We start from the raw sequence: 6,033 nt of genomic DNA on the forward strand, positions 1-6,033 counted from the left end.
TAGGAGACTTCCCGTCACACTGTAAATTGTGATGAAACAAATAAATATACAAATATACAAATACCAGTATTTATCGATGTCATGAACTTGTTTTGTTAAGCCTGTATTGTTAAGCTTGTTTTGTTAAGTCATCAACTGTTTTGTTAAGCCAGCATAGGCTATTCAGAAGACTTCCATTCACATTGTAAAATGTATGTGAAAAAACAAATAAATGAATGAATGAAATTGATGTTATTGATGACATTGCTTAATATAAGCTTGTTTTGTTAAGTCATCAACTGTTTTGTTAAGCCAGCATAGGCTTTTCAGAAGACTTCCATTCACATTGTAAAATGTATGTGAAAAAACAAATAAATGAATGAATGAAGTTGATGTTATTGATGAGATTGCTTTATATTCAGTGTCCTTCGATAGCTCAGTTGGTAGAGCGGGAGACTGTAGTTAGATGGAAGACATCTCTAGGTCGCTGGTTCGATTCCGGCTCGAAGGATTCCTTTTGCAAAAGTCAAACATTTACCAGTATTTATCGACGTCATCAACTTGTAGCTCTATTTCAATAGCATTATGCTCCGGTGAAAACATGCACTGTAGATTTAGTTTTTACGATGTAATACCCACACAAACACAGTGGAGAGGAGGGGGGGAGGGGATGTTGACGACCCTGAAATCCACAACTGATTTAGATTTGGTTTGCATCATGTTCTTCGAATATTTTAACAAAAGGGTCCTAAATTCATGTTATTGATGAGATTGCTTAATATTCAGTGTCCTTCGATAGCTCAGTTGGTAGAGCGGGAGACTGTAGTTAGATGGAAGACATCTCTAGGTGGCTGGTTCGATTCCGGCTCGAAGGATTCCTTTTGCAAAAGTCAAACATTTACCAGTATTTACCGATTTCATGAACTTGTTTTGTTAAGCCTGTATTGTTAAGCTTGTTTTGTTAAGTCATCAACTGTTTTGTTAAGCCAGCATAGGCTATTCAGAAGACTTCCATTCACATTGTAAAATGTATGTGAAAAAAACAAATAAATGAATGAATGAAATTGATGTTATTGATGACATTGCTTAATATAAGCTTGTTTTGTTAAGTCATCAACTGTTTTGTTAAGCCAGCATAGGCTTTTCAGAAGACTTCCATTCACATTGTAAAATGTATGTGAAAAAACAAATAAATGAATGAATGAAGTTGATGTTATTGATGAGATTGCTTTATATTCAGTGTCCTTCGATAGCTCAGTTGGTAGAGCGGGAGACTGTAGTTAGATGGAAGACATCTCTAGGTCGCTGGTTCGATTCCGGCTCGAAGGATTCCTTTTGCAAAAGTCAAACATTTACCAGTATTTATCGACGTCATCAACTTGTAGCTCTATTTCAATAGCATTATGCTCCGGTGAAAACATGCACTGTAGATTTAGTTTTTACGATGTAATACCCACACAAACACAGTGGAGAGCGGGGAAGGGGATGTTGACGACCCTGAAATCCACAACTGGCTTAGGTTTGGTTTGCAAGATGTTCTTCGAATATTTTAACAAAAAAGGGTCGTAAATTCATGTTATTTATGAGATTGCTTAATATTCAGTGTCCTTCGATAGCTCAGTTGGTAGAGCGGGAGATTGTAGTTAGATGGAAAACATCTCTAGGTCGCTGGTTCGATTCCGGCTCGAAGGATTCCTTTTGCAAAAGTCAAACATTTACCAGTATTTATCGACGTCATCAACTTGTAGCTCTATTTCAATAGCATTATGCTCCGGTGAAAACATGCACTATAGATTTAGTTTTTACGATGTAATACCCACACAAACACAGTGGAGAGGGGGGGGGGGGCTGTTGACGACCCTGAAATCCACAACTGATTTAGATTTGGTTTGCAAGATGTTCTTCGAATATTTTAACAAAAACGGGTCGTAAATTCATGTTATTGATGAGATTGCTTAATATTCAGTGTCCTTCGATAGCTCAGTTGGTAGAGCGGGAGACTATAGTTAGATGGAAGACATCTCTAGGTCGCTGGTTTGATTCCGGCTCGAAGGATTCCTTTTGCAAAAGTCAAACATTTACCAGTATTTATCGACGTCATCAACTTGTAGCTCTATTTCAATAGCATTATGCTCCGGTGAAAACATGCACTGTAGATTTAGTTTTTACGATGTAATACCCACACAAACACAGTGGAGAGGGGGGGGGGGGGAAAGGGGATGTTGACGACCTTGAAATCCACAACTGATTTAGATTTGGTTTGCATCATGTTCTTCGAATATTTTAACAAAATGGTCCTAAATTCATGTTATTGATGAGATTGCTTAATATTCAGTGTCCTTCGATAGCTCAGTTGGTAGAGCGGGAGACTGTAGTTAGATGGAAGACATCTCTAGGTGGCTGGTTCGATTCCGGCTCGAAGGATTCCTTTTGCAAAAGTCAAACATTTACCAGTATTTATCGATTTCATGAATTTGTTTTGTTAAGCCTGTATTGTTAAGCTTGTTTTGTTAAGTCATCAACTGTTTTGTTAAGCCAGCATAGGCTATTCAGAAGACTTCCATTCACATTGTAAAATGTATGTGAAAAAAACAAATAAATGAATGAATGAAATTGATGTTATTGATGAGATTGCTTAATATAAGCTTGTTTTGTTAAGTCATCAACTGTTTTGTTAAGCCAGCATAGGCTTTTCAGAAGACTTCCATTCACATTGTAAAATGTATGTGAAAAAACAAATAAATGAATGAATGAAGTTGATGTTATTGATGAGATTGCTTTATATTCAGTGTCCTTCAATAGCTCAGTTGGTAGAGCGGGAGACTGTAGTTAGATGGAAGACATCTCTAGGTCGCTGGTTCGATTCCGGCTCGAAGGATTCCTTTTGCAAAAGTCAAACATTTACCAGTATTTATCGACGTCATCAACTTGTAGCTCTATTTCAATGGCATTATGCTCCTGTGAAAACATGCAGTGTAGATTTAGTTTTTACGATGTAATACCCACACAAACACAGTGGAGAGGGGGGAGGGGGGTGTTGACGACCCTGAAATCCACAACTGATTTAGATTTGGTTTGCATCATGTTCTTCGAATATTTTAACAAAAAAGGGTCGTAAATTCATGTTATTTATGAGATTGCTTAATATTCAGTGTCCTTCGATAGCTCAGTTGGTAGAGCGGGAGACTGTAGTTAGATGGAAAACATCTCTAGGTCGCTGGTTCGATTCCGGCTCGAAGGATTCCTTTTGCAAAGTCAAACATTTACCAGTATTTATCGACGTCATCAACTAATTGTAGCTCTATTGCAATAACATTATGCTCCGGTGAAAACATGCACTATAGATTTAGTTTTTACGATGTAATACCCACACAAACACAGTGGAGAGGGGGGGGGGGGGGTTGACGACCCTGAAATCCACAACTGATTTAGATTTGGTTTGCAAGATGTTCTTCGAATATTTTAACAATAGGGTCCTAAATTCATGTTATTGATGAGATTGGTTAATATTCAGTGTCCTTCGATAGCTCAGTTGGTAGAGCGGGAGACTGTAGTTAGATGGAAGACATCTCTAGGTCGCTGGTTCGATTCCGGCTCGAAGGATTCCTTTTGCAAAAGTCAAACATTTACCAGTATTTATCGACGTCATCAACTTGTAGCTCTATTTCAATAGCATTATGCTCCGGTGAAAACATGCACTATAGATTTAGTTTTTACGATGTAATACCCACACAAACACAGTGGAGAGGGGGGGGGGGCTGTTGACGACCCTGAAATCCACAACTGATTTAGATTTGGTTTGCAAGATATTCTTCGAATATTTTAACAAAAACGGGTCGTAAATTCATGTTATTGATGAGATTGCTTAATATTCAGTGTCCTTCGATAGCTCAGTTGGTAGAGCGGGAGACTGTAGTTAGATGGAAGACATCTCTAGGTCGCTGGTTCGATTCCGGCTCGAAGGATTCCTTTTGCAAAAGTCAAACATTTACCAGTATTTATCGACGTCATCAACTTGTAGCTCTATTTCAATAGCATTATGCTCCGGTGAAAACATGCACTGTAGATTTAGTTTTTACGATGTAATACCCACACAAACACAGTGGAGAGGGGGGGGGGAAGGGGATGTTGACGACCTTGAAATCCACAACTGATTTAGATTTGGTTTGCATCATGTTCTTCGAATATTTTAACAAAATGGTCCTAAATTCATGTTATTGATGAGATTGCTTAATATTCAGTGTCCTTCGATAGCTCAGTTGGTAGAGCGGGAGACTGTAGTTAGATGGAAGACATCTCTAGGTCGCTGGTTCGATTCCGGCTCGAAGGATTCCTTTTGCAAAAGTCAAACATTTACCAGTATTTATCGACGTCATCAACTTGTAGCTCTATTTCAATAGCATTATGCTCCGGTGAAAACATGCACTATAGATTTAGTTTTTACGATGTAATACCCACACAAACACAGTGGAGAGGGGGGTGGGGGGTTGACGACCCTGAAATCCACAACTGATTTAGATTTGGTTTGCATCATGTTCTTCGAATATTTTAACAAAAGGGTCCTAAATTCATGTTATTGATGAGATTGCTTAATATTCAGTGTCCTTCGATAGCTCAGTTGGTAGAGCGGGAGACTGTAGTTAGATGGAAGACATCTCTAGGTGGCTGGTTCGATTCCGGCTCGAAGGATTCCTTTTGCAAAAGTCAAACATTTACCAGTATTTATCGATTTCATGAACTTGTTTTGTTAAGCCTGTATTGTTAAGCTTGTTTTGTTAAGTCATCAACTGTTTTGTTAAGCCAGCATAGGCTATTCAGAAGACTTCCGTTCACATTGTAAAATGTATGTGAAAAAAAAACAAATAAATGAATGAATGAAATTGATGTTATTGATGAGATTGCTTAATATAAGCTTGTTTTGTTAAGTCATCAACTGTTTTGTTAAGCCAGCATAGGCTTTTCAGAAGACTTCCATTCACATTGTAAAATGTATGTGAAAAACAAATAAATGAATGAATGAAGTTGATGTTATTGATGAGATTGCTTTATATTCAGTGTCCTTCGATAGCTCAGTTGGTAGAGCGGGAGACTGTAGTTAGATGGAAGACATCTCTAGGTCGCTGGTTCGATTCCGGCTCGAAGGATTCCTTTTGCAAAAGTCAAACATTTACCAGTATTTATCGACGTCATTAACTTGTAGCTCTATTTCAATAGCATTATGCTCCGGTGAAAACATGCACTATAGATTTAGTTTTTACGATGTAATACCCACACAAACACAGTGGAGAGGGGGGAAGGGGATATTGACGACCCTGAAATCCACAACTGATTTAGATTTGGTTTGCAAGATGTTCTTCGAATATTTTAACAAAAAAGGGTCGTAAATTCATGTTATTTATGAGATTGCTTAATATTCAGTGTCCTTCGATAGCTCAGTTGGTAGAGCGGGAGACTGTAGTTAGATGGAAGACATCTCTAGGTCGCTGGTTCGATTCCGGCTCGAAGGATTCCTTTTGCAAAAGTCAAACATTTACCAGTATTTATCGACGTCATCAACTTGTAGCTCTATTTCAATAGCATTATGCTCCGGTGAAAACATGCACTGTAGATTTAGTTTTTACGATGTAATACCCACACAAACACAGTGGAGAGGGGGGAGGGGGGTGTTGACGACCCTGAAATCCACAACTGATTTAGATTTGGTTTGCATCATGTTCTTCGAATATTTTAACAAAAAAGGGTCGTAAATTCATGTTATTTATGAGATTGCTTAATATTCAGTGTCCTTCGATAGCTCAGTTGGTAGAGCGGGAGACTGTAGTTAGATGGAAGACATCTCTAGGTCGCTGGTTCGATTCCGGCTCGAAGGATTCCTTTTGCAAAAGTCAAACATTTACCAGTATTTATCGACGTCATCAACTAATTGTAGCTCTATTTCAATAGCATTATGCTCTGGTGAAAACATGCACTATAGATTTAGTTTTTACGATGTAATACCCACACAAACACAGTGGAGAGGGGTGGGGACCACATAATTTGAATAATGGTTCGTAT

The 6,033-nt window shown here is 38.2% G+C and overlaps 15 non-coding genes across 15 annotated transcripts; all 15 read left to right on the top strand.

Moving 5' to 3' along the window:
* The first annotated feature begins 404 nt into the window (after nucleotides 1-404).
* On the top strand, nucleotides 405-490 carry Trnay-gua (transfer RNA tyrosine (anticodon GUA)). Its single transcript is given in 2 exon segments — nucleotides 405-441; nucleotides 455-490. It is a non-coding gene; the product is annotated as a tRNA-Tyr (tRNA).
* Nucleotides 491-768: 278 nt separating this feature from the next.
* Trnay-gua (transfer RNA tyrosine (anticodon GUA)) lies at nucleotides 769-854 on the top strand. The gene is given in 2 exon segments: nucleotides 769-805; nucleotides 819-854. It is a non-coding gene; the product is annotated as a tRNA-Tyr (tRNA).
* Nucleotides 855-1,222: 368 nt separating this feature from the next.
* On the top strand, nucleotides 1,223-1,308 carry Trnay-gua (transfer RNA tyrosine (anticodon GUA)). The gene is given in 2 exon segments: nucleotides 1,223-1,259; nucleotides 1,273-1,308. It is a non-coding gene; the product is annotated as a tRNA-Tyr (tRNA).
* Nucleotides 1,309-1,585: 277 nt separating this feature from the next.
* On the top strand, nucleotides 1,586-1,671 carry Trnay-gua (transfer RNA tyrosine (anticodon GUA)). The gene is given in 2 exon segments: nucleotides 1,586-1,622; nucleotides 1,636-1,671. It is a non-coding gene; the product is annotated as a tRNA-Tyr (tRNA).
* A 277-nt stretch (nucleotides 1,672-1,948) lies between these two features.
* Trnay-aua (transfer RNA tyrosine (anticodon AUA)) lies at nucleotides 1,949-2,034 on the top strand. Its single transcript is given in 2 exon segments — nucleotides 1,949-1,985; nucleotides 1,999-2,034. It is a non-coding gene; the product is annotated as a tRNA-Tyr (tRNA).
* Nucleotides 2,035-2,317: 283 nt separating this feature from the next.
* Nucleotides 2,318-2,403, top strand: Trnay-gua (transfer RNA tyrosine (anticodon GUA)). The gene is given in 2 exon segments: nucleotides 2,318-2,354; nucleotides 2,368-2,403. It is a non-coding gene; the product is annotated as a tRNA-Tyr (tRNA).
* A 368-nt stretch (nucleotides 2,404-2,771) lies between these two features.
* On the top strand, nucleotides 2,772-2,857 carry Trnay-gua (transfer RNA tyrosine (anticodon GUA)). The gene is given in 2 exon segments: nucleotides 2,772-2,808; nucleotides 2,822-2,857. It is a non-coding gene; the product is annotated as a tRNA-Tyr (tRNA).
* A 277-nt stretch (nucleotides 2,858-3,134) lies between these two features.
* Trnay-gua (transfer RNA tyrosine (anticodon GUA)) lies at nucleotides 3,135-3,220 on the top strand. The gene is given in 2 exon segments: nucleotides 3,135-3,171; nucleotides 3,185-3,220. It is a non-coding gene; the product is annotated as a tRNA-Tyr (tRNA).
* Nucleotides 3,221-3,496: 276 nt separating this feature from the next.
* Nucleotides 3,497-3,582, top strand: Trnay-gua (transfer RNA tyrosine (anticodon GUA)). The gene is given in 2 exon segments: nucleotides 3,497-3,533; nucleotides 3,547-3,582. It is a non-coding gene; the product is annotated as a tRNA-Tyr (tRNA).
* A 276-nt stretch (nucleotides 3,583-3,858) lies between these two features.
* Nucleotides 3,859-3,944, top strand: Trnay-gua (transfer RNA tyrosine (anticodon GUA)). The gene is given in 2 exon segments: nucleotides 3,859-3,895; nucleotides 3,909-3,944. It is a non-coding gene; the product is annotated as a tRNA-Tyr (tRNA).
* Nucleotides 3,945-4,223: 279 nt separating this feature from the next.
* Nucleotides 4,224-4,309, top strand: Trnay-gua (transfer RNA tyrosine (anticodon GUA)). The gene is given in 2 exon segments: nucleotides 4,224-4,260; nucleotides 4,274-4,309. It is a non-coding gene; the product is annotated as a tRNA-Tyr (tRNA).
* A 273-nt stretch (nucleotides 4,310-4,582) lies between these two features.
* On the top strand, nucleotides 4,583-4,668 carry Trnay-gua (transfer RNA tyrosine (anticodon GUA)). Its single transcript is given in 2 exon segments — nucleotides 4,583-4,619; nucleotides 4,633-4,668. It is a non-coding gene; the product is annotated as a tRNA-Tyr (tRNA).
* A 369-nt stretch (nucleotides 4,669-5,037) lies between these two features.
* On the top strand, nucleotides 5,038-5,123 carry Trnay-gua (transfer RNA tyrosine (anticodon GUA)). The gene is given in 2 exon segments: nucleotides 5,038-5,074; nucleotides 5,088-5,123. It is a non-coding gene; the product is annotated as a tRNA-Tyr (tRNA).
* A 277-nt stretch (nucleotides 5,124-5,400) lies between these two features.
* Nucleotides 5,401-5,486, top strand: Trnay-gua (transfer RNA tyrosine (anticodon GUA)). The gene is given in 2 exon segments: nucleotides 5,401-5,437; nucleotides 5,451-5,486. It is a non-coding gene; the product is annotated as a tRNA-Tyr (tRNA).
* A 277-nt stretch (nucleotides 5,487-5,763) lies between these two features.
* Nucleotides 5,764-5,849, top strand: Trnay-gua (transfer RNA tyrosine (anticodon GUA)). The gene is given in 2 exon segments: nucleotides 5,764-5,800; nucleotides 5,814-5,849. It is a non-coding gene; the product is annotated as a tRNA-Tyr (tRNA).
* Nucleotides 5,850-6,033: the final 184 nt, after the last annotated feature.

This window comes from Apostichopus japonicus, chromosome 8 (genome assembly GCF_037975245.1).
Source record: "Apostichopus japonicus isolate 1M-3 chromosome 8, ASM3797524v1, whole genome shotgun sequence".
In the NCBI taxonomy this organism is placed as follows: domain Eukaryota; kingdom Metazoa; phylum Echinodermata; class Holothuroidea; order Aspidochirotida; family Stichopodidae; genus Apostichopus; species Apostichopus japonicus.